The sequence below is a fragment of the Bos taurus genome, chromosome 19 (assembly GCF_002263795.3).
Source record: "Bos taurus isolate L1 Dominette 01449 registration number 42190680 breed Hereford chromosome 19, ARS-UCD2.0, whole genome shotgun sequence".
Classification (NCBI taxonomy): Eukaryota; Metazoa; Chordata; class Mammalia; order Artiodactyla; family Bovidae; genus Bos; species Bos taurus.
The window spans coordinates 48589426-48615840 of NC_037346.1; the positions used below are offsets into that span (position 1 = coordinate 48589426).

Consider the following 26415-nt stretch of genomic DNA (forward strand, 5'->3'; position numbering starts at 1 on the left):
TACAAACTGGAAAAAATATTTGCAACTCCCATCATAGACAAAGAGCTAACTCAAATATGTATATAAATGGACTCAGATAGTATGTACTTTTTTATTGTTTTTTTTGGGGGGGGGTTATCTTCTTTCAATCAGCATAATCAATACTTCACTTTTTTTTTTTTTTTTATTGCCGAGTAACCTTTCATTGCATGAAAATACCAGTTTGTTTATTCACCCACTTATGGACATGTGGGTTGTTTCCAGTTTTGACCTCACACAGATAGAGCTGCTATAAACAAGCCTTTATCTGGACACATCCTTTCATTTCACTTGAGTAAATAGCTAGAAGCGGAATGCCTAGGCTTTATGGTAAACACTGCCAAACTGTTTCGCACGCTGATTACACCATTTTACATTCCCATCAGGAGCGTGTGAGAGTCCTACTTGCTTCACATCCTCACTAACAGTGGCAGGTCAACCTTTCCAAATTAGCCATTCTAATAGGGAGCATGTGTATGTGCATGCTCTCAGTCATGTCCAACTCTTTGTGAACCCATGGACTATAGCCCGCCAGGCTCCTCTGTCCATGGAATATTCCAGGGAAGAATACTGGAGTGGGTTGACATTTCCTCTTCCAGGGGATCTTCCTGACCCAGGGATTGGGTCAAGTCTCCTGCACTGGCAGGCGGATTCTTTACCACTGAGCCATATGGGGAGCATAGTGCTTTCTTATTATGGTTTTAACTTGCATTTTCCTAATGACTAACGATATTGAACATATTTTTTTGTACTTATTTGTTACTTAATGGGTCTATTAAAATCTTTTGCTCTATTATTAGTTAGGTTGTTTGTTTTCTTAGTGTTGTGCTTTTAGAATTCTTTATATATTCTGGATACAAGTCTTTTATCAATTATGGGATTTGCAAATATTTTCTCCTAGCTTGTGGCATGTTTTTTTTATCTTCTTCAGTTCAGTCGCTCAGTTGTGTCTGATCCCATGGACTGCAGCATGCCAGGCTTCCCTATCCATCAGCAACTCCCGGAGCTTTCTCAAACTCATGTCCATTGCGTCGGTGATGCCATTCAACCATCTCATCCTGTCTTTTATCTTCTTAATGGTATCTTTCGATAAGCAGAAGCTTTACGTTTTTAGGACTGAAGCCAAATTTATCCATTTTTCCTTTTATGGATCACATCTAATGTACGACGTCTAAATGGATCAGATTTCCTTTTGGTGTCAAGTCTAAAATATCTTTGCCTACCAAAGTCTCAAAAATTTTTCCCCTATATTTTTACATTTCAATCTATTATCTATTTTGAGTTAACTTTTGTACATGATACAAGACGTGGATCAGTTCTCTCTCTCTCTTTTTTTGTTTGCATATGGATGTCCAATTGTTCTGGCATTGTTTGTTGAAAAGACTATCTTTTGTCCTGCTAATTCTCCTTGAACTTCTGCTGAAAAGCAGTTGTCCATAGTGAGCACATATATTCTGGAGTCTGGAGTCTGTTCCACTGATCTATGGGTTTACCTTTATGCAGTACCATCCAGTTTTGATTTCTGTAGCTTTAAAATACATCCTAAAGTCAGGTAGTGTTACTCCTCAAACATTTCTCTTCCTTTTCAAAGTTATTTGGACTACTCTAAACCCTTCATCCTTCCATATAGTTTTAAAATCAACTTCTCAATTTCAACCCAAAAAGAAGCCTTCCAAAAATTTTATTGGAATTTCATTGAAATTCGTGGAAATCAATTTGAGGAGAACTGATGACCTAACAATACTGAGTGTCTGGCCCATGAACATGGCATATCTCTCCATTTATTTGTCTTCTTTACTTTCTCTCAGCAGTTTTATAGTTTTCAGTATATTTTTCATTATAAACTGTGCCCCTTTTAGTTTTTAAATCATGTGAATGTATCAGGGTGTTGGAAACCATTTGAAATGGCTGTTGTAGGGACTTCCCTAGCGGTCCGGTGGCTAAGATTTCATGCTTCCATTGCAGGGGGCCCAGGTTTGTTCCCTGGTCAGGGAACTAGATCCCACATGAGGCAATTAACAGCCTGTATGCCCACAAGTAAAGATTCTGCATGTTGCAACTAAAATCTAAGATCTCACATGCTGCAACTAAGACCTGGTATAGTCAAGTAAATAAATATTTTTAAAACAATAATAACAAAATAAAACAACTCCTGTACCCATCCCCTACCCCGACCCAGGCAGCACAGCAGGGTGACCTGGGCTAAGGCCCAGAGTCAAGGCGACACGGGGCTGGTTCTTCACAGGACTTGGGGGTCCTCATGGGAGAGCCTCCCTCACCATTCTCCATGGGTTTGTCTGTCTCACTCTCACTCTCTTTCCAGGGGAACCACTCCTTCTAGTTCTCATGGAAATCTCTTCCTTTTCTCTTGTGCCTTGGCTGTGAGATAAGAACTGAAGCATATATTCTCCATCATTTATTTCATTCCTTGAAAAGATAGTCATGCCCCTTAGTTTTCATTTGTAAAGTTTGAATGTCTTAATCAAAGTTAAAAATGTATAAAAGGAGGGACTTCCCTGGTGGTCCAGTGCTCAAGAATCCGCCTTGCAATTCAGAGGACAAGGGTTCCATTCCTGGTCAGGGAAATAAGATACAACATGCTACAGAGCTGCTAAGCCTGAGTGCCACAGCTACTGAAGCCTGCACGCCACAACTAGAGAATCCGTGCAGCAAAATGAAGATCCCGAATGCAGCAACTGAAACCCAATGCAGTCTAATTAATTAATCAAAAGGTGTAAAGGAATTTTTCTCTATTTCACCTTTTTAAAAATAGGCAATCAGCTGACTTTCTATATGTGTGTGGCCCCCACATATCTTCCTGTTCCTTCCTCTGGTTCTTAGTGGATTCCTTAATCAGAAAAAAAAAAAAAAAAAGATTTCACATAACTATTTTAACTCCTTGGTAAATAATCAAGAAACTGACTCCCACATTGCCAAGGATGGAGACCCCAGGAGTGCCCACCAAGCAGGACGAGCTCACCCGGGGACCTGTTGCTCCCACAGCACGGCTCTCTTCTCCCTCTTCTCAGGAGGACAGGATGCTGCCTACACGCTGTGCTGCTGCCTTCAAACACCAGGAACGTCACAGATCCAAATCACTGCAATTCACTAGCCGCCTGAAAAAGCTGCCTGGTGGGCTACACTTCAGGAAGTGGTTTTTCTGAGAAGCTGGGGTGGGGGTGGGAGGAAGAGACAGGTAACAAGGATGTCAGAGGGCCACGGGCACCCAGGAGAACCAAGCCCCCATCTGTTTCATGACTACAGTCATAGGAAATAAGATATCAGTCATTTGCCCCAGCCGTGACCTGTGACTGGCCTGTGACTGGAGGTCTGATTAATTAACCTTGGCCAGTTAACGTGTGGGCCTAAGCCCATGTTGGCCAGATTTGAAAGTTACCTCACAGACATGTACTAATACACAGAACAGAAGCCTGGGTTTCCAGTCCTTTCTCTGTAGCTCAGTAGGGTTAGTGTTTTGAGGTTCACTTTCTCTTACTATAAAATGGGAATAGTATGCCCACTCACACTGGAGGCACACAGTCAACAAAAGAGTCCAAAATGCAGTACTTGGATGCAATCTCAACGACAGAATGATCTCTGTTTGTTTCCAAGGCAAACCATTCAATATCACAGTAATCCAAGTCTATGCCCCAACCAGTAATGCTGAAGAAGCTGAAGTTGAACGGTTCTATGAAGACCTACAAGACCTTCTAGAACTAACACCCAAAAAAGATGTTCTTTTCATTATAGGGGACTGGAATGCAAAAGTAGGAAAGTCAAGAAACACCTGGAGTAACAGGCAAATTTGGCCTTGGAATACAGAGTGAAGCAGGGCAAAGGCTAATAAAGTTTTGCCAAGAGAACGCATTCATCATAGCAAACACCCTCTTCCAACAAGACAAGAGATAACTCCTCACATGGACATCACCAGATGGTCAATACCAAAATCAGATTGATTATATTCTTCACAGCCAAAAATAAGAAGCTTTATACAGTCAGCAAAAACAAGACCAGAAGCTGACTGTGTCTCAGATCATGAACTCCTTATTGCCAAATTTAGACTGCAACTGAAGAAAGTAGGAAAAACCACTAGACCATTCAGGTAGGACTTAAATCAAATTCCTTACCATTATACAGTGGAAGTGAGAAATATATTCAAGGGATTAGATCTGATAGACAGAGTGCCTGAAGAACTACGGACATTGTACAGGAAACAGAGTTTCATGACATTGTACAGGAGATGGAGATCAAGAACATCCCCAAGAAATAGAAATGCAAAAAAGCAAAATGGCTGTCTGAGGAGGCCTTACAAATAGCTATGAAAAGAAGAGAAGTGAAAGGAAAAAAGGAAAGATATACCCATTTGAATGCAGAGTTCCAAAGAATAGCAAGGAGAGATAAGAAAGCCTTCCTCAGCAATCAATGCAAAGAAATAAAGGAAAACAATAAAATGGGAAAGACTAGAGATCTCTTCAAGAAAATTAGAGATACCAAGGGAACATTTTATGCAAAGATGGGCTCAATAAAGGACAGAAATGATATAGACCTAACAGAAGCAGAAGACATTAAGAAGAGGTGGCAAGAATACACAGAACTATACAAAAAAGATCTTCATGACCCACATAACCATGATGGTGTGATCACTCACCTACAGCGAGACATCCTGGAATGCAAAGTCAAGTGGGCCTTAGGAAACATCACTACAAACAAAGCTAGTGGAGGTGATGGGATTCCACTTGAGCTATTTTAAATCCTAAAAGATGATGCTGTGAAAGTGCTGCACTCAATATACCAGCAAATTGGAAAACTCAGCAGTGGCCACAGGACGGGAAAAGGTCAATTTTCATTCCAATCCCAAAGAAAGGCAATGCCAAAGAATGTTCAAACTACCGCACAATTGCACTCTTCTCACATGCTAGTACGGAGAAGGCAATGGCACCCCACTCCAGTACTCTTGCCTGGAAAATCCCATGGACGGAGGAGCCTGGTAGGCTGCAGTCCATGGGGTCGCTAAGAGTCGGACATGACTGAGTGACTTCACTTTCACTTTTCACTTTCATGCATTGGAGGAGGAAATGGCAACCCACTCCAGTGTTCTTGCCTGGAGAATCCCAGGGATGGCGGGGCCTGGTGGGCTGCCGTCTATGGGGTTGCACAGAGTCAGACACGACTGAAGCGACTTTGCAGCAGCAGCAGTACATGCTAGTAATTTAATGCTCAAAATTCTCCAAGACAGGATCCAACAGTACGTGAACCGTGAACTTCCAGATGTTCAAGCTGGATTTAGAAAAGGCAGAGGAACCAGAGATCAAATTGCCAACATCTGTTGGATCATCAAAAAAAGCAAGAAAGTTCCAGAAAAACATCTACTTCTGCTTTATTGACTATGCCAAAGCCTTTGGATGTGTGGATCACCACAAACTGTGGAAAATTCTTCAAGAGATGGGAATACCAGACCACCTGACCTGCCTCCTGAGAAATCTGTATGCAGGTCAGGAAGCAACAGTTAGAACTGGACATGGAACAACAGACTGTTTCCAAATCAGGAAAGAAGTACGTCAAGGCTGTATATTGTGACCCTGCTTATTTAACTTATATGCACAGTACATCATGAGAAACGCTGGGCTGGATGAAGCACAAGGTGGAATCAAGAGTGCCAGGAGAAATATCAATAACCTCAGGCATGCAGATGACACCACCCTTATGGCAGAAAGCAAAGAACTAAAAAGCCTCTTGATAAAAGTGAAAGAGCAGAGTGAAAAAGTTGGCTTAAAACTCAACATTCAGAAAACTAATCATGGCATCTGGTCGCATCACTTCATGGCAAATAAATGGGGAAAGAGTGGAAACAGTGACAGACTTTATTTTGGGGGGCTCCAAAAATCACTGCAGATGGTGACTGCAGCCATGAAATTAAAAGATGCTTGCTCCTTGGAAGAAAAGTTATGACCAACCTAGATAGCATATTCAAAAGCAGAGACATTACTTTGCCAACAAAGGTCCATCTAGTCAAAGCTATGGTTTTTCCAGTAGTCATGTATGGATGTGAGAGTTGGACTATAAAGAAAACTAAGCACCAAAGAATTGATGCTTTTGAACTGTGGTGCTGGAGAAGACTCTTGAGAGTCCCTTGGACTTCAAGGAGATCCAAAAGGATCTAAAGGAAATTTTAGATCCTAAAGGAAATCAGTCCATCCTAAAGGAAATCAGTCCTGAATATTCATTGGAAGGACTGATGCTGAAGCTGAAACTCAAGTACTTTAGCCACCTAATGCGAAGAACTGACTCACTGATGCTGGGAAAGATTGAAGGCAGGAGGAGAAGGGGACCACAGTGGATGAGATGGTTGGATGGCATCACCGACTCAATGGACATGAGTTTGAGTAAACTCTGGGAGTTGGTGACAGACAGAGAGGCCTGGCATGCTACAGTTCATGAGGTCACAAAGAGTCGAACACGACTGAGTGACTAAACTCAACTGAACTGATGCCCACTCAACCTATTTCACAGGCTGGTTATGAAGAGAAAATGTAAGTTAGCATTTGAAAGCCCATTTAACCCATGGAGCACAAATATGAAAGTAGTAACATTACAAACACGAGTAATGATCACAACAGTGGTAGGGTCTGCTTTGGGCCCCAGGTTGCCCCATCTGAATTGACCTTCTGGTAAATCAGCTGTCTTCGTGAGCTTAAGCCCCTAATGCCGTGCCCACCCAGGTGTTGTCCTCATAGCCCCCAGTCTGGCCCCTTGCAAAGGTGGGTGGCTGGGCAAAAGGGAGGCAGGGTGGGACACTGTGAAGGGGTCAGTGCTGTTGCATGTCCCGCTGGTGGCCCCCCTCCATTCCACTGATAGGAGACAGGGTTGTATCCTGATTCATGGCTATGGGCATTTTTTTAACAAATAGAGACTTCACTTTGTGTGCGTCACAGCGTGTTAGATGCTGCACCATTTAACTTTTTCTAATTTATTTATTTGGCTGCGTCAGGTCCTAGCTGTGGCACATGGGGACTTTCTTGTGTCATGGGGGACCGTTGCCAGGCACGGACTCTCTAGCTGTGGTGTATGGGCTCCAGTACTTGCAGCACAGGGGCTCTCCAGTTGTGGCACATGCACTCTGGAGCTCTTTCTTGGCACCTATCACTGTTGGTAACCTCATATTTATCTATTCAATGCACAAGAAGCATCTCCCCAGGCATGGGTCTATTGTTCATCCCAGTCCCCATGCAGTCAACACAATGCCTGTGATATAAGGGGGCGCTGCATAAATTTCTGCTAAATGAGTGAATGAGCTGGGAGCACAGCTGAATGCAAACAGTCATCACGTACGGTGGCCGTGCACAGGCCATGGTGTCAAATTAGCCCCAGATGGCCGGCCTCCACACTGAGCTAGGCTCCTGAGGGGCAGAGAAGGCCAATGTCATTCCCTCGAACCAGGAGGCAAGATTCAACCCTAAGGAGAGGGCAAGCTGAGACCAGCACAGCCATGAAGATACTGGGGAGCCCACAGAAGTGAAGGAGGAAATGTGTGTGTGGTGGTTTAAGAGGTCTGATCTGAGGCAGCAGCCTCAGCCCACGCATATGTTCTCGCCTCAGGTGACAGGTGATTTGGGCTGGAAGTGGGCCAGGCCTCCCAGGAGGCCCCTGGGTAATCACTTCTTTGGTGAGCTCAGGGTGGGGCTGCCAGAGACAGGAAATAATAATACCTGATATCCAGTTACATTTTTTTTAATTAAAATTTTTTTTTAAATTATTTATTTGGCTGCACTGAGTCTCAGATGCTTTTAGCCATGGCGTTGGAGAAGATTCTTGACAGTCCCTTGGACTGCAAGGAGATCAAACCAGTCAATCCTAAAGGAAATCAGTCCTGAATATTCATTGGAAGGACTCATGCTGAAGCTGAAGCTCCAATACTTTGGCCATCGGATGCAAAGAAGTGACTCATTAGGAAAGACCCTGATGCTGGGAAAGGTTGAAGGCAGGAGAAGAGGACGACAGGGGATGAGATGGTTGGATGGCATCACCGACTCGATGGACATGAGTTTGGGCTTGCTCCGGGAGTTGGCGATGGACAGGGAAGTCTGGCGTGCTACAGTCCATGAGGTCACCAAGAGTCAGATACAACTGAGTGACTGAACTGAACTGGCTCTCAGTTGTAGGATGTGGGATCTAGTTCCCTGACCAGGAATCGAACCCAGACCTCTTGATTGGGAGTGAGGAGTCTTAGCCACTGGCCATCAGGTAAGTCCCTCCAGTTACATTTTAATTTCACAGAAGCAACAACTCATTTTTTGGCATGTCTCACATGTTGCATTGGACATTCCCAGTCATTATTCATTGTTGATTAGAAACTCAAATGAAACTGGGCATCTGGTATGCTAACTGACAGCCCTCACTCAGGACCCCTTCTGAGGAGCAGTCCATGTCAGGAATGCTTCTGCTAACCTGGAGTCACGAGTAGAAAAGCCAGAACTTCCAGGGGCTAACGCCATCCATTCCCAATTTTTGCTTTTTCGGGTATTTGAATGGACATCAGGGGAAAACAAGGGCTTCCTTGATGGTTCAATGGGTAAGGAATCTGCCTGCAATGCAGGAGACACAGGAGACAAAGGTTTGATCCCTGGGCCAGAAAGATCCCTTGGAGAAGGAAATGGCAACCCACTGCAGTATTCTTGCCTGGGAAATCCCATGGACAGAGGAGCCTGGTGGGCTACAGTCTAATGGATTTCAAAGGGTCGGACACAAATGATCATGAGCACAGAGGGACACAGAGCAGGAAATAAGGCACTAAGCCAGCTGCAGACCAGAGGGAGTCTCAGGAACGCTCTGCTCGAGGCCAGGCCCCATCAGGATGAAGTATCGATGATGCCCTAGAAGAAAGGGTGGCATCTCTCAGTCCAAGCAGGCACCAGGCCAAGCTCCAGGAAAGACAAAGGCCTGGCCCTCCACACCAGGGGTTTGGAAAGGAGGCTGCCCTATCCCTGGATATACATTAGTTTCTGCCTTGGTGGAGTTTATAGTCTGATTGGAGAGGCATGAAACCCAAGTGCCCAAGAAAGTGAATTCATAGCCACAAACTGTTGATTGTTATAAAGAAACAGAAACTGGCACAGTGAGGGAGGAAAGTCAGAGGGGTGGTGGACGGGGAGTGACCTCCTTAGACTGGATTGTTGTGTGTATACTAAGTCGCTTCAGTTCAGTTGTGTCTGACTTTGTGATCTCAAGGATGGAAGCCCCCAGGCTCCTCTGTTCATGCAGTCCTCCAGTCAAGAATACTAGAGTGGGTTGCCATCCCCTTTTCCAGGGGATCTTTCTGACCCGGGATCAAACCCAGGTCTCCTGCATGGCAGGCATCTGAGACCAGGAAAGCCCTGGCCCAGAGTAAAGTGGCCACCATTTTTCCAACCTGTTCTCTTAAAGCTCTGGGCTTTAGAAATCCATCCTTCTAACATTTTATTTATCTTATTTATTTTTTTGGCTGTGCTGGGTCTTTTGTTGCAGTACGCAGGCTTTTTTCTTGCATCACACGGGCTCTCTAGTTGCGGTGCATGGGTCCATGTCTTGTGGGTTCTTAGTTCCCCAACCAGGAATGGAACCCTCATCCCCAGCAATAGAAGGCAGATTCTTAACCACTGGACCACGAGGAAAGTCCCCACCCTTCTCCTAACATTTTAATATTAATATTAGGGATTGAGGAGAAGTAGCAGAGAACACAGAAGGCAGGAGACAGGAATGTTGGCTGATGGCTTCTGTTCCCATCGTCTCTCTATGACTTGCTCACCTCTGCACATCGACTCTAGGAGTTTAAGAAAGAAAAATACTTTAAAGTACTTAAAACATTGCCTACTGGAGTGGTTCTCAGTCTAGCCTGTGTGTGGGTAGCCAGCCCAACTGGCTTTCATGGGGTCAGCAGAAGTGCATTTCCATTTCTTATCGTAATCATCTATGTGTCAGCTCAATTTTAACAGGAAATCTGGCTAGGGCAGCCGCAGAGGAAGCAGAGATCAGGAGTTGTGAGGGCCCTCTCATCTTGGTTCTCAGCAGACCCCTCCATCCCCTGCTTTGAAAGGAAACAATGGTTCTTGCCTAAGAGGCTTCACCTACCCAGCCTTTTGGGCCAAGCATGTTGCTGCTATTCCTGGGCTGGACCTCCAGCTGATGGAGGTGTGGGAGGGAAAACTTGTCCCCCTCTCTTATTTAGCCTAAAACCCAGAAAATGTACTGAGTTTTAATAAAGGAGGCGGGGTGGAGGTAAGGAATCCTAAACCCACAGATCACAAGGGCCTGTACAAAACTCCAGCAGGGACTTCCCTGGTGGTCCAGTGGTTGAGAATCTGCCTCCCAGTGCAGGGGACACGGATTTGATTCTGGGTCCGGGAAGATGCCACGTGCCACAGGGCAACTGAGCCCATGTACCACAACTACTGAAGCCTGAAATCTATAGCCCATGCTCAGAAACAAGAGAAGCCATCACAATGAGAAGCCTGCACACCACAACTAGAGAAAAGCCTGCACGCAGCAATGAAGACCCAGTGAGGCCATAAATAAGTTAAGTCCAGCAGATTATTTATTAGGTATATAAAAACTTTACTTTGTATCTAAGCATTTCCTAAAATCTTTCCTAATAAGTTATGGCTCTCACTGTGTGCAGAACATCAATAAAGCCTCCATCAAAGAAAACACACACACACACACACACACATACATATACAGAGGGGGCCCAGACCTCTGTGGCTGGAATAAATTTAGGGAAGGGTAGAGAATAGGGAGTCTAGGCCAGACCCAACAGCTTGGCCAGTGAGGGTCACACCCAGGAGGAGTTAGGTCATGTATTAAGGGCTAGATGAGGCCAGAGTCATGAAGGAGGAGGGGACAGGATGAGAAATGCTCAGTGAAGCGACTGAAATGGGGTTCGAGCACCCAATAGATAGTACAGATCAGAGCAGAACTGTTACAGGTTGGCAGAGAGCAGTTTCAGTTACCAGGCAGGAAGTGGAAATGACCAAACCCCAGCAAATATCTTCTAAAAGTAGGTCAGGACACATTAACCTGGTTTCTTCTGTAGTTAGAGTTACTAGATTGTTGAATGAGTAAATCCTGCAGGTGTAGGGCTTGTGGATTTCAGCACGATGTCTGACCAGGTGTGTCCTGGGGTCCTCACGGAGAAGACTGTGGCATCTGTCATGTATGGGACAATTAGATCCAAAGAGTTTTGATCAAAGTCAATTCAAAAGATATCTGTAGGAACCTCCCTGGCAGTCCAGTGGTTAAGACTCTGTGCTTCCAATGCAGAGGGTGCAGGGTTCCATCCCTGGTCAGGGAACTAGGATCCCACATGCCACATGGCATGGCCAAAAAATAAATATAAATAAGTAACTAAGCAAGTAAAGGTTCACAGAAGTGCTGCATCACTGATCCAAGATGACATAAAAAAAAAAAAAAAAAAAAAGACATCCCATAGTGGAGTGCCACATGGCTCTAGGAGGCCTTGAGAACATGCTGACTGGATCCCTGAATGACACAGCACTGAGAGAGAGATACGCAAGAGGCCAAACGACAGGGTCAGTAGTAAAAAGTTGTCACTAGGAGGGTGCAATGGGCCAAATGATGATGCACAATAGAAAGGTGAAGTCCCTCAAAGCTGGCCTTGCAAATACAGGATGACGACAGCAGACATGTTGCTTAACAGCAGGATATGTAGTGGAAAGACTGATGAGTTTGAAAGGAGCATGGCTGCCATCCTGGTTGACGGCATTAACGAAAGTAAAGAGTTCAGGAGAGGGGAGAAAACTGCCCCACTATATTTTGTCACACATGCTCAGTTCAGGGGATGACACCCCAAAGCATATGGAGGGGTGATGAAAATGCCACAGGCAAAAGACCTTGAAAAACCACATCATAAGAGGAGCATTCGAAGAAAGTGGAAATGTTAAGACCAAGAAGGAAGATTTGGGAAGATCTGATCATTATCTTTAAATATTGAATTATTTATTTATTCATTTTAAAATTTTACTTATTTCTTAGAGTAGGTCCTTGTTAATTATCTATTTTAAATATACCAGTGTGCACATGTCAAACCAAACTCCTAATCTATCCTTCCCCTCACTCTTCCCTTGCCACAACCATAAGCTCAATTCTCTTAAGTCTATGAGTCTGTTTCTATTTTGTAAGTAAGTTCATTTGTATCATTTTTTTAGAATTCACATAGAAGTGCCATCATATGATATTTGTCCTTCTCTGTCTGACTTACTTCACTTAGTATGATAATCTCCAAGTCCATCCAAGTTGCTGCAAATAGCATTATTTCATTCTTTTTAATGGCCAAGTAATACTCCATTGTATATACGTGTGTGTGCGTGTGTCACATCTTCTTTATCCATTCCTCTGTTGATGGACATTTAGGTTGCTTCCATGTCTTGACCATTGTAAACAATGCTGCAATGAACGTGGGGATGAATGTATTCTTCTGAACCATGTTTTTCTTTGATATATGCTTCAGAGTGGGATTGCTAGATCATACTCTTTTTAGTTTCTTAAGGCACCTCCATACTATTCTCCAAAGTGGCTGCACCAATTTACATTCCCACCAACAGTGTAGGAGGGTTCCCCTTTCTCCACACCTTCTCCAGGATTTATTGTTTGTGGATTTTTTGCTGATGGCCATTCTGACAGGTGTGAGGTGATATCACCTCAAATGATTTGCATTTCTCAATTGCATTGGTTTTATGCAAAAGAGGAATGGGACTTTTAATTTTTAACCTTCAGTAGAAATTATAGGGAGATCTATTTTAGTTAGATCTCTGTGACACAGCGAGTGAGGGAAAGTTAGCTGAGAAGGGGGGAGACATTTCCAGAGGGCTGCGGAGTCTCCTCTGCATCCAACTCCAGCAGCCAGGTGGGCAGACCTGTTCTGTCCAGGGGAAAACCGGCTACTACGAATTTCTTCATCTTACTGACGAAGCTTCTCAGAGCCAAATATTTGTCAAAGCCAACGCCATGTGTCAGAGCAGAGTCAGAGCAGTGTTCCTGCTGATTGCCAGGGTTGAAAACAAAGGAAAGAAGACAGTTGTCCTCATCCTGAAGGTCACTAAGTGGCCTCCGTTGCTCGTAAGTGGGGCTGGGATCACCACTCCGGTTGGATGCTGAGAAGAACCATGAAGTTGTTCACGGAGCTCAGGCATCACCTGCCAGATGCCGTGAGAAGTCATCTGTGTCCCTGCTGTGGAAACCCAAGTGGATCCGTCTGACCAACCAAACAGCAAACGTGACAGGAAGAGACAGAAAAGACAAGAAGGAAAGCAGAGTGCAGCCCAAGCACTCAGTCTTCATCTTGGGGGGTGGGGTGCCAGCCAGGGGTGGCAGAATGACCAGAGTCGCCGAGGAAACGCAGCGAAATCTCAACAGCTACCTGGGGAAGAAAGGGGCCCATCTGGGGGCGAGGGTGACAGAGGGAGGCCAATTGGCTAATTCGGTGGAGGCAGTGGCGGCTTGGCTCTGAGGGAGAATCTCGGTACAGGAGACTTGCAGGAAGTTTTTCTCTGGGCAGAGAGATGTAATTTTCCCTCACAGCCCCCTTCAGACAACCTTCAGTGAAGGCTTTTGAAGCTTTGTTCTCAAGAGATTGGGAGAGGGAGGTTCTACTAAAATGTACTGAGCACTCAGTACTCCTCATGGACTGTCTCATTTAATCCTGTGGATTAGACGCCAGAATTATCCTCACTGTACAGGAGAGAAACAAGAGTCTTGAAGAGGTTGGTACACTTGCTCACAATCCCACAGGCGGTTTATGTCCATTGGAACACCGGCTGCCTGACTCCAGACCTAAGCCCTGAACTCCACACCTGATGCCTCTGGAAGAAAAACATTTCAGGGCTTCTTGAAATGCACCACCATAGGGAAATCTTTGGCTTAGAACAAAGACCGAAGGGGTCAAAGCCTACAAAAGCTGAAGTGCACGGAATATGAGATATTTATTCACCCAGGTTATTTTAGGATGCCATCCTTCAGCATGTTTTATATACAACTGTCTTAATGCTTCCTGTTTCTTTACAGCTTCATTACCTGATTAAACAGAATTAAAACAGATACATCCCAATAAAAAAGGCAGCCAAGCTGGAGGATGAGACTATGCACAGGAAACTGTGCTCCCGGACAGACGTGAGGCTCATGTGATTTAAGACCGAGCCAGGAGCCTGTATAAACATTTCCAACTCTGAGAATGTGAGAATACACGGGTCTCAAGCAGATCCCTCACAGACCTCAAGGATCTTCTTTGATTAGAGCTGTATATATTTTAAAAAATGGAAAAGCTGCCCAGAGAAAATTTAAATGTAGGATCACACACTCACAAAGTTTTCATGTGAATGTTCACAGCAGCTCTGTTTGTCATTTCAGCTTTCTGGAGAAACTGGGGTCCGTCCAGATATCCTTCAGTGAATAAATGTTGGTTACATGCACACCATGGAATATTCCTCAGCAAAGAAAAGGAACAAACTATTGATACAGGCAACAACTTGGATGAATCTGCAGGACAATAAATAGGCTGAGTGAAAAAGAGCCAGTCCCCTAAATATGATCCTATTTGCATAACATTTTTGAAATAACACAAGTTTAGGAATGGAGGCCAAATGGGCAGTTTCCAGAGGTTGGGGTGGGGATGGGGGAGGGAATGGGTGTGCCTAAAGAAGGGCAACAGGAGGACGCTTGTGGCTTGGGAACTGAGTACTGCCTGCGGTGATGGATACCTGAACCTACATGGTGATAAAGCTGTTAAGAACTTTACACACACTGAAACACAATGAGTAACAGTAAAACTGGGAGAGTAAATCCTATAGGTGGGTTGTATCAATGTCAGGGTCCTGTAACATTATACTGCAACATTAAGATGTTACCACTGCGGAAACCTGGTTAAAATATATTTTACAGGCTGTCTGTATTATGTATTACAAATGGACAAGAATCTAATATTAGCTCAATAGAAATCATTATTAAAGGACTTCCCTGGTGGCCCAGTGGTTAAGAACCTGCCTGCCAGGCTTCTCTGGTGGCTCAGTGGTAAAGAATCTGCCTGCCAGTGCAGGAGACGCAGGTTCAATTCCTGGTCCGGGAAGATCCCACATGCGGCAAAGCAAATAAGCCCATGCATCACAACTATTGAGCATGTGCTCCAGAGCCTGTGCATGGCAACTCCTGAGGCCCAAGTGCTCTAGAGACCGTGCTCTGCAACAAGAGAAGCCACGGCGATGAGAAGCCCATGCACTGCAACTCAAGAGTAGCCCCTGCTCGCTGCAACTGGAGAATGACCTGTGCAGCAACGAAGACCCAGCACAGCCCAGAACAACATAAAAATTTAAAAAAAAAAAAGTCTGCCTGCCAGTGTGGGGAACACGGGTTCAGTCGCTGATTTGAGAAGATTCCACATGCTGTGGGGCATCTAAGACCGTGCACCGCAACTACTGAGCCCACGTGCCTAGAGCCCAGGCTCCACAGTAAGAGGAGCCATGGCGATGAGAAGCCCGCACACGGCAACTAGAGAGCAGCCCCTGCTAGCTGCAACTAGAGAAAGCCCACATGCAGCAAGAAAGACCCAGCGCAGCCAAAAATGAATTAATTAATAAATATATTTTTAATTGCTATTTTTAAAAAATGGACTGGTTTCCTGTCCCGGAAGGATTCCAGTGCTGGTTGTATGCCCTCTGACGAAGGTGCTCTTGGGGAGTTTACTGCATGGGGCGGCCCCTCCAGTTCTCCTGAGGTCCAGGGCAGTGAGGAGGTAGCTGAGCATTGCATGAGGGTCCTCCGTTTCTGCCAGTCCACAAATGTACAAGGAGAATCAGAGAGAAGTAGAATGTCCTCCTTACAGACGCTTGTTTTCTTACACCGAGAGGAAGAGGTGAGCTGAATGGCTCTGAAGGTATTTGGCAGGGCTACCTCTGTCACTGTCTGCTTTTCCCTAAAGGCTGGGCTCCCCTGGGGTCTGGGGGTTCAGGCAGCTCCCCTGACAAAAATAAAACATGAATGTTCAGGTTGCTACTTAGAATCTGGAAGAAACTTAGAAATCTTCTCCCCGATAAAAGAACCTTCAAGATGGAAAGAGAACAGGAATATTTTGAGACCTAGGAAAGATGTGGATGTTCGAGGAGGTAAAGGGGTTTTGAACATCGTCCTAGCTAAAATGCACGAGCTTCTCCTAAAGAAGTGTTTCCTTCTTGGATAATTTCAAGACCAGTTTCATGTAGATGGTTATTCCTGATGGACCTCTCGAACAGTGAAATGGATAAATGTGAGGTGTCCTTAGACTCCTCTTCCCCCCATAGGTTGAGGCCAAGAGAGACATCCCTTAGGTGAACTTACAAACAAGGTCCCTGAGGCTGGCCACAACCGGCCCGTGCAGCCCACGTGGACCAGGCACTGTCTCAGGACTTCCTGGCCAGGGAGCTTCCTTCATGGTCTCTGGGGTCCCCGTTCACCACATGCCCTGTGTCCTTATACCAGGACCTACCCCAGTATGTGTGATGTCAGACTCAGGGTGCCAACTTTTTTTTTTTTTTTGGCTGCCATACTGTGTGGCATGTGGGATCTTATTTCCCCAAGCAGGGGTCAAACCTTTGCTTCCTGCAGTGGAAGAGCAGAATCTTAACCACTGGACTGCCAGGGAAATCCCCCAGGCACCAGCCTTTAAGGAATGTCCTGAGTCCCGGACCGACCCCAGGAAAGCCAGCTCTCACTAGGCCTCCAGCTGACGGCACCTGAAACTCATGGGAAAGTGAAAGTGATAGATGATGACAGGTATGAAGTCTCCTCTGAATGCCCCCTGGCCTGCATCTGCATCACCCTGTATCCACATCTGCCTTCCGTGTGCCCTCAAAGAAGGCTCAGCCCCCACAAAGGCGCCTTGCGTTTACTGCCACCTAACACAATGCGGACTACCTGCATCTGCCTGTAAATCCATTTTTAAAGTGCAGCAAGGAAAGCTGAAGGAAGGGGAAAGACAGGGCCCCAGTTCAGCCCTCGAGGCTGCATTGTTCTCACACGAGCATTGTTTCCCCCCACAACCCCTGGGGAATCAAATGGGATTGTTTTTCCCCAAGACCGAGCTCTTCAGGTGTGAGCTGCTGTTCCTGGACGACGGTGGTGACTGTGGCGTTTCTGCAACAGGAAAGAGGAAGGAACTGCTGATCTGCGTAGCCAGGGCACTAACAATGTGTGCCCCCCTCCAGCCAGCCAGCAGCAAAGAGGAAAAGAGCTCAGTGTCCATAGTGATAAATCACTGGGAAGCCGAAGGGGGAGAGTCGGCAACAGGATTTTTCCTTTGCTCTGGTTCCCCTGCAAACACTGTCCCAGCTCCAGAGTCTGGTAGCAGCCTGGCGCCTCTCCAGGCTGGGACTCCAGAACCACAGGTAGACGAAGAGGGAGGGGTCACAGCTAGATGGAAATCGACATGGAAAACCCTCCACTGCTGAGAGCTGAAGGGAAGGGGCTTGGGCTCCTCTTAAAGGTGAACATCGGGCCCAGTAGGACTTTACACCTGAGTGGCCACGTGCCAACTGTTAAGCTCCCCCATGTATGCCACCCACATTATTCCAGTTCACAGGCTTCCCAGGTGGCTTGAGTGGTAAAGGATCTGCCTGCCAAAGCAGGAGATGCAGGTTTGATCCCTGGGTCGGGAAGATCCCCTGGAGAAGGAAATGGCAACCCACTCTCGTATTCTTGCCTGGGAAATCCCATGGACAGAGAAGCCTGATGGGCTACAGTCCGTGGGGTCACAAAGAGTCAGATACAACTTAGCACAAGCACCTATCCTACATTAAGCCCTGCGTGATCCTGGGTTCTATTATGTGAGCTGCACACATACGGGTAGTACTGGCCTTTTGCAACAGAAGAACAGGCCTGGTGAGGGAGGGAGATGGGCCAGAGACAACTCACCAAGTTAAGACACTTGCTGCAAGTTGCTCCTGAAAGTCTTCAGGGCTCTCACCTGACTCTTTCCCTTGCTTAAGTTAGACTATATTTCCCAAGGAAAATTCTAGTTTTTTGGAAACGCTCTGAAATGTTTGTCCTGAGCCTTGCTGGTTACTCTTCTTTGAGCCTTGTTTATTCTCTCGCCTCTTACCTTTGCATATGCCATTCCCTCTGCTTGGAATGCTGTTCCGTCACTCTCTGGTCTGCTAACCCCTCATGCAAGATGCCTGGGAAGGTTTCCCCATGGTTCAGACACCTCGCTTTCTGGGCTCCCTCAGAATTTACCCCAACACTATGTGAGTCAGCACAGAGTAGAGTAAGAAAATGCTCTTCTAGGGCCAGACGAGCTGTGCGACCTCAGGGGACTTGATCTCTCTGAGCTTCCACTTCCTCACAGGCAGGATGCAGAGAACGATAGCACAGCAAGTCCCCTGCGTACAAACGAGTTCTGTTCTGAGAGTGGATGCCTTTAGTCCGATTGTTCGTAAATCCAATGAAGTTAGTCTAGGTACCTAAATAACACAATTGGCTGTATAATACTGTACTGTCATAGGTGTATCATGCTTTTCACACAAATAATACATATAAAAAACCACAAAAAATAAAGGAAACATTTCTAACCTTACAGTACAGTACCTTGAAAAATACAGTAGTACCAGCTACATCACCACTGCTGTTATGCTTGCTTCCGGACATCCTGGGCTTAAAATAAAGACACTGTACTACTATACTCTACACGGTACCGTAAAGTACCCAAAAGCACAAGTACTTGTAGAGGATGCACGCACGTGACAGTGTACTCCAGACACACGAACTAAGTCACGTGATTGGACGTGCAAACACACGTTCGAGTGTTTGAAAGTTCGCAAGTTGAAGGTCCGTATGGCAAGGACTTACTGTAACTGCCTTCTAGCACTGGTGAGGATTAGACGTTAACACATACAGAGCACTTAGAAAACGCTGGCATACAGCATTTTCGTGCTCAGTAAGCACAGGCTGCTAAAGGATCAGCTGTCTTAACGCGGGACCTTCTCTGTTGCAAACCCTCAGATGGAGCCCTCAGTGGGGTGTTCAGCAGTATGTGTCAGAAGAACTCTGAATTCACAGAAGCCTGCTTTCAGCTGCCGTGTCCACACCAGGCACAGTGCGAGTGTATGAGCTTGACACACACTATCTCACTTAGTGGAGTCACTCCAAGATTGGGCCCAGGAAGCCAGGCATCAGCATTCACCCTGTGAGGCGTGTGGGGTCCTTGATCGGCCCCTCAGATCGCCTGAGAACCCCTCCCATCCTCCTTGCCCGCCTGCCCTGGTTGGGCTGGGAAAGGCTCACCTCTCAGGGCCAGGCCAGGTGGCTCTTGGCCATCACCAAAGCCGGACTGCCCTGGCAGTCTGCAAACACTGAGAGAGACTGAAATAATCCATGTAACTGCAGCCCAGAGGCCTGCTTTCTGGGTCCACAGAACTCACCACACCGTGACTGTGAGGTGTGTGGTGGGACAATGCAATCCAAACCGCATATGGGGTGGCCGGTCTCTCTGTGGTTTCACATTCAGAAAAAATGAAACCAAACTCTTCACGCAAATACTTAAGTGGTTTAGTCGCTAAGATGTGTCTAACCCTTGCAACCCTGTGGACTGTAGCCCGCCAGACTCCTCTGTCCATTGGATTTTCCAGGCAAGAATACCCGAGTGGGCTGCCATTTCCTTCTCCAAAATACTTCAAGAGTTTAAACTAAATCTTATAACAGCTGAAGCCTTTCTGCAGCCAGCTTTTTAATTGCCCTGGAACTTTATAGCAATCCCTAGACCAAATGGAAACAATAAACCTTTTTGGAGGAAAACAAAACCACAAAAACAACTCCCCACCCATACCCCAGCTTTCCTCAAATCTATTCATCAGCCCACAGGTGAACTCAGACCAACAGGGCTCAACCGGCATGATCAGTACCTGCCTGAAGATACGGCCGCACACACTGAATAAGATGTTGATGATAGTAACTGGCGTTTATTGCAGGGCGACATGTGATTTACATGCGTGTGACCCAATCCCACCATAACTTGTCCGCAGTGCCAGGCTGGTCGGGGCCGGCCCCAGCCAGGGTCCATGCTCTTACCGCCCAGTTCGAGTTCCTCCAGCTTCTGGCTGGAATTATATCAACCCAGCAAGCTTGTCCCTTTGTCTATCAAGAACTTCAACTGATCAAATACATACATACAGAAACAGAAAATAGAAAAACCTTTAGCTACTTAGTAAATGCTATTACCGTATGGGTAAAATCTTTCCAATAATGAGATTTAGTTAAGAAATAATAGAGGAGTTGGTGGTGGAGAAAAGATAGGAATCTCAGTCTGCTCAGAAGTCTGGAAATTTCAAAGTAACAGATAGCATTTTGCATTTCTGGTAATCAGGATATCAGTGGTGAACTTTTTCAGGACAGAGAGAAAGCAACTTGTCCCTATGTGCCTGTTTTAAATGCATTTGGCAGTAGTTTTCATCTAATGACTAAATTTCTTTAAAAAGTATCTCATTTCATTTACTCCCATTGACTTGAAATAATAGGGTATTACTGAAGAGTGCTTTAAACTTTTCTTTTTCTTTTTCAAGTGACAAAAGAAAAGCAAGGAAAAATAATAATAAGTCTTCACAGACAAATAGTTAATGAGTGTGTCTGTTCCTTCCATGACTGATTTGAAGCTACAGAAAATTTTACAATGGCACCACCTAATGGAATACCTAATGTAAAATTTTTACAATATCTAACGTAAAATTTTATCTAAAGGAATATCTAATGTAAAACTTTTACAATGGCGCCATCTAATGGAAGGGGCTTCCTGGGGGCTCAGATGGTAAAGACTCTGCCTGCAATGCGGGAAACCTGGGTTTGATCCTGGGTTGGGAAGATCCCCTGGAGAAGGGAATGGCAACCCACTCCAGTATTCTTGCCTGGAGAATCCCATTGACAGAGGAGCCTGGAGAGCTACAGTCCATGGGATCGCAAAGAGTCAGACATGACTGAGCATCTAACACACAATGGAATATCAGATTAGACACACAAAAAATCATGTTTTTTACCTTTACATTTGTACCAACCACTTCTAACACTTCTTTATCAGCTTGGGACACCCCCATTGCTTATTTTGCCCTTTGGTTATTATAATATTTCCAGTGGAAACAGAGCATTGATATAAAAATATTATATAAAATACATAGCATAAAAATGGTACGTAAAAGTGATTGAAAATAAAACTTTCCCATTTCTTTCTCCAGAGGACTGTGCATACATAAATAAATGAATGAGTGAACAACCATATAAACATGTGTAGATATAGATATTATAAATAGATGGAATAGCACTTATTTTCTGCAGTGTGCTTTTTTGAACCTTTTGCCCATTACAAATATATTTTCATTTAAATACATAGAACTTGGTTTTTTTTTTAATGGCTCCAAAATATCTTGTACGAGATTCCTTTTCAGGGTAACGTTCTAATAGAAATGCAAATCAAAACCACAATGAGATACCATCTCACTCTGGTCAGAATGGCTGCTATCAAAAAGTCTATAAATGATAAATGCTGGAGAGGGTATGGAGAAAAAAGAACACTCTTACACTGTTGGTGGGAATGCAAACTAGTACAGCCACTAGGGAGAACAGTGTGGAGATTCCTTAAAAAACTGGAAATAGAACTGCCATATAACCCAGCAATCCCACCGCTGGGCATACACACCAAGGAAGCCAGAATTGAAAGAGACACTTGTACCCCAATGTTCATCGCAGCACTGTTTACAATAGTCAGGACATGGAAGCAAACTAGATGCCCATCGGCAGACGAATGGATAAGAAAGCTGTGGTACACAAACACAATGGAATATTACTCAACTATTAAAAAGAATGCATTTGTATCAGTTCTAATGAGATGGATGAAACTGGAGCCTATTATACAGAGCAAAGAAAGTCAGAAAGAAAAACATCAACACATATATATAGGTATATATATATATACACATATATATTAATGCATATATATGGAATTTAGAAAGATGGTAACGATAACCCTATATGTGAGACAGCAAAAGAGACACAGATGTAAAGAACAATCTGTTGGACTCTGTGGGAGAAGGCGAGGGTGGGATGATTTGAGAAAATAGTGTTGAAACATGTATATTATCATGTGTGAAATAGATTGCCAGTCCAGGTTCAATGCATGTGGCAGGGTGCTCAGGGCTGGTGCACTGGGATGACCCTGAGGGATGTAATGGGTAGGGAGGTGAGAGGGAGGTTCAGGATGGGGAACACATGCACATCCATGGCTGAGTCATGTCAATGTATGGCAAAAAACACCACAATATTGCAAAGTAATTAGCCTCCAATTAAAATTAATTAATTAATTGATTTTTTAAAATAAAAATGTTCTAATAGAATGTAGTGATGTTTGCAACTCTTTGTGACTATACTAAAAAAAAAACACTGAACAACTTTAAATTTTATGGTATGTGAATTACATCACACACACAAAAAAAGCTGTTTAACAAAATAACAGAATGTCAAAAAAAATCCTATAATTTAAACAACCTGTTCCCAACTGATAGGCATTTAGGTGTTTGCAGTTTTTCATGATTACAAGAAAAACTGCATGGATGCCCCTGGACACTTGTAGCTTCAGGTAAGCTTCTAGGACTGCACATATAGGTCTGGATGTGAATGCAGGAATTCTGGTGTTAGCTGGTGTTGTAGAAGCCACTTCAAATTTCTTCCAAGAATATAAAGGTTAGAACATACACTAAAGTGAATTTTCTGTTGAGGGTGGATCTGTGTTTCCCTCACTGATCATGCAAGTGAAGTGAAAGTGGCTCAGTCATGTCCAACTCTTCGCAACCCCATGGACTATACAGTCCATGGAATTCTCCAGGCCATAATACTAGATTAAGGGTAGACTTTCCCTTCTCCAGGGGATCTTCCCAACCCAGGAATGGAACCCAGGTCTCCTGCATTGCAGGCGGATTCTTTACTAGCTGAGCCACAAGGGAAGCCCAATCATGCAAGGGAGAAGGGCGATGTGTTTAGTCCTCCAACAACAACCTGCGTAGCTCGGTGTGCCTAAGCACCTTGGTTAATATCCCAGATCTGCCTCTGTCAGCTGGAGACCTCGTTCTGTTCCTGAACAGTTTTTCCATCTGTGAAACAGAACAGCTCACAGGGTTACTACAAGGATGGGGTGAACTGGCCCGCATCTGATGGGCTGACCCTTGGCTAGATGTTCCTGGCTAGATCCTTCCCGTGTGGTTCCTTTTGAACCACTCTAGATGAGTGGTTCCCCTTTGAACCACTCTAGATGAGAGCACAGCAAACCCAAGTAGAAAAGACCCTGGTGAATCCATTTATGTTGTGTTGTTCCTGAGTGGTGACCCCCACAACTGGCTGGTGGCCTGCATGAACACCAAAGTTGACCATTCCCAGCTGTGGGCAGGTGGAGCAAGTCTCAGGAAGAATAGCGACAAGGAGGGTGAGACTGACAACTGCCCTGTGAACTGTCCAGATTCCCAGAATCCTCAGCACCCCTTTCCCTGAGAGGCGAGAGGGGAGGTCACTTGTCATCACTCCAGGGTCCAGGAACAGACAACCCTCTCAGCAGCAGCCCAGCCATCATGATACAGGAGAACTGGAGAAGAAGAGGAAATTATCAAAGTCCCTGTCAGCTCCAATCCCTTCAAAGACTCACAAAGCTGCCTTCTTATAAGGACCTTGATACAACGTCATCTTGGCTTCCCCAGTGTCTCAGCGCTAAAGAATCCACCTGTAATGCAGGAGCTGCAGGAGACACGGGTTTGATCCCTGGGTTGGGGAGATTCCTGAGGAGGGCATGGCAACCCACTCCAGTATTCTTGCCTGGAGAATTCCATGGACAGAGGAGCCTGGCTACAGTCCATGGGGTCCCAAAAAGTAGGATACGACTGAGGCGACTTGGCACATGCACATGCATGGCCATCTTAATCGATTAAATCTGCAAATATCTGATTTTCAGATAAGCTCACATTCTAAGATGCTGGGCGGGTATGAAGTCTAGGGGGCACCATTCAATCAAGTACAGAATCTATGGGAACAAATCAGAAATAGTGAGCTGCAGCCCAGAACATCTTCTGCTCAGATCAGAACAGCCCAGAATGTCTTTTTACACTGCACAAAAGGCAGTACAAAATAAAGCAAATGATTTCTATTTCTGGAATGAAAACCAATTTGATTATTCGAACAGAAAACATGAACAGGACTCAGAAGTTGTGCTGTGAATAGATGGGGCTCAGAAGTTATGATGCAAAAAATTGAAAATACTAAATATATTTCATTGGAATGGTAATCGTGCTCTGACAAAGCTCATTGCTCTAATAAATTCTACAATTCTAGTGAGGAAAATAATGAAAAAAAAATCTTAAATCTGTATTTGAAATAATAAAAATTCTGGAAGTTAAAACATCAAAATTATATCTATGAAACAAGTGACAATATTCAGAAACTGCTATCAGACTTTTAACACAATCTAATGTATAGTTTTAAGTAATTATTTTTAGACATAAAATGAAAGAATTCCAAAAAAGAATAAAAAAGCATGTGTGTAGCATTCTGACCTAAATTAATGGCTCCACTTGTTATAAAATGTCACTATTGAAATAAAACACATTTTGAAAATTTATAAATTAAGGCAATAAAATCTACATCATTTCCCCCCAGTTTCAACTACTTCCTAACATGTATTTTTAAATCAAAATGTAATATTCAAGTCTTCAAAAATAGTTGCTTATTTTTGCTCATCTCTTAAAGGGGAGGAACATGTAAAATACTATATCCAAATTTTACTGTCAGTGCTTGAGAAATATGGTTTCCATGATGTTTCATGGAAATCTTACTGGGTTTTATGCATGGTGGGAGTACTAGAGCAGGGTAAAGAAGAAGTCTGGGAAATCTGGAGTGTCAGCCAAGATTTTAGAAACTGTTTCTAGACCCTTTCGTTTGGTGGTAGGCTAGTAGCCCAGCTCCCTTCCTCCACGGCTGACTGGGCAGAGCGGCACATCCTCTCTGAGGGATGGCTTACCCAGAGATGCCTGGCTGGTTCCTCGCACATGCCCCCATGCCCATGACCATGACTCAACAGTGGAGGGAAGGTGCAGGTGTCTTGCCACCAGATGGACCGAACTCCACGGCACAACTCACACCCCACATCACCCCAAGGGAGCAGACAATGGGTCAAGTTCAGAAGGACCCTATCTTTGCTTAGTTTCTTCCCACATCCTGTTCTATGTGCCCATCCCCGTCCCTTCTCCTTCAAGCCCTCCCTCAATAAACCACATACTCAAGAAGCCTGTCTCAGGCTCTATTGCCCAGGAACCTGTCCTCAGACAGATGGGGTCAAACCCTCCATAGTCACCAATGGGTGATGTAGTTAAAGATGGAGGGACTTCCCCGGTAGTCCAGTAGCTAAGACTCTCTCCAAGGCAGGAGGTCCAGTTTCAATTACAATTAAGGGAATTAGACCCCACATGCTGCACCTAGAGATTCTAATGCCCCAGTGAAGATGGAAGATCCTGAGTGCCACAACTGAGACCCCCCAAAAAAAGATGTGAATCATGTCAATCTTAAAGTATTTTTCTGACAAACTTTTAATTTACCTTCTTTCATCAAACATCAGAGAGAATTACATATTATGTCTCAAGACTTGAGAATCAAGACAATGAAAATGGGAAGGCTTCTGGACTTAATGGAGAATTTGTGGTACAACAGTCGCAGTTTGGAAATTTTGAACTCTTACGTGTTTATTTTAATGGAAGTGGTAAAATATTTGGAAAAGTAAATATTTTAGGGAGTTTTATGGTTAATTAGGGATGTGTTGTGCTGTGCTTAGTCGCTCAGTCGTGTCTGACTCTTTGCGACCCCATGGACTATAGCCTGCCAGGCTCCTCTGTCCATGGGGATTCTCCAGGCAAGAATACTAGAGTGGGTTGCCATGCCCGCCTCCAGGGGATCTTCCCAACCCAGGGATCGAACCCATGTCTCCCACATTGCAGGAGAATTCTTTACAGTCTGAGCCACCAGAGGAGCCCTAATTAGGGATATTCTAAGATAAATTTTAATACTTCTATTTATTATATTTTATATTACATTATATTTATATTATTACATAGATACAATAAATATTTGTTAATTTGAAGTGCAACTGACTTATCATATTCCTTAAGTTATTTCACTTAGTATAACACCCTCTAGGTCCATCCAGGTTTTCTCAAACAGCAAGATTTCATTCTTTTGTGGGTAAGTAATATTTCATTGTGTGTATGTGTGTGTGTGTATATATATATATATATGCTACATCTTCTTTATCCATTCATCTATTGATGGAGACTTAGGTTGTTTCCATAGCTTGGCTGTTGTAAATAATGCTACAGT

General features: G+C 44.5%; 1 protein-coding gene and 1 long non-coding RNA gene across 2 annotated transcripts in view; one reads left to right on the plus strand and one right to left on the minus strand.

Moving 5' to 3' along the window:
• The window catches only part of PECAM1 (platelet and endothelial cell adhesion molecule 1), a 94091-nt gene that overhangs the window by 64131 nt on the left and 3545 nt on the right, over positions 1–26415 (minus strand). The gene's annotated exons all lie outside the window — the stretch shown is intronic.
• LOC112442686 (uncharacterized) lies at positions 6956–15664 on the plus strand. Its single transcript, XR_009491781.1, has 2 exons — positions 6956–8259; positions 14413–15664. It is a non-coding gene; the product is annotated as an uncharacterized lncRNA (long non-coding RNA).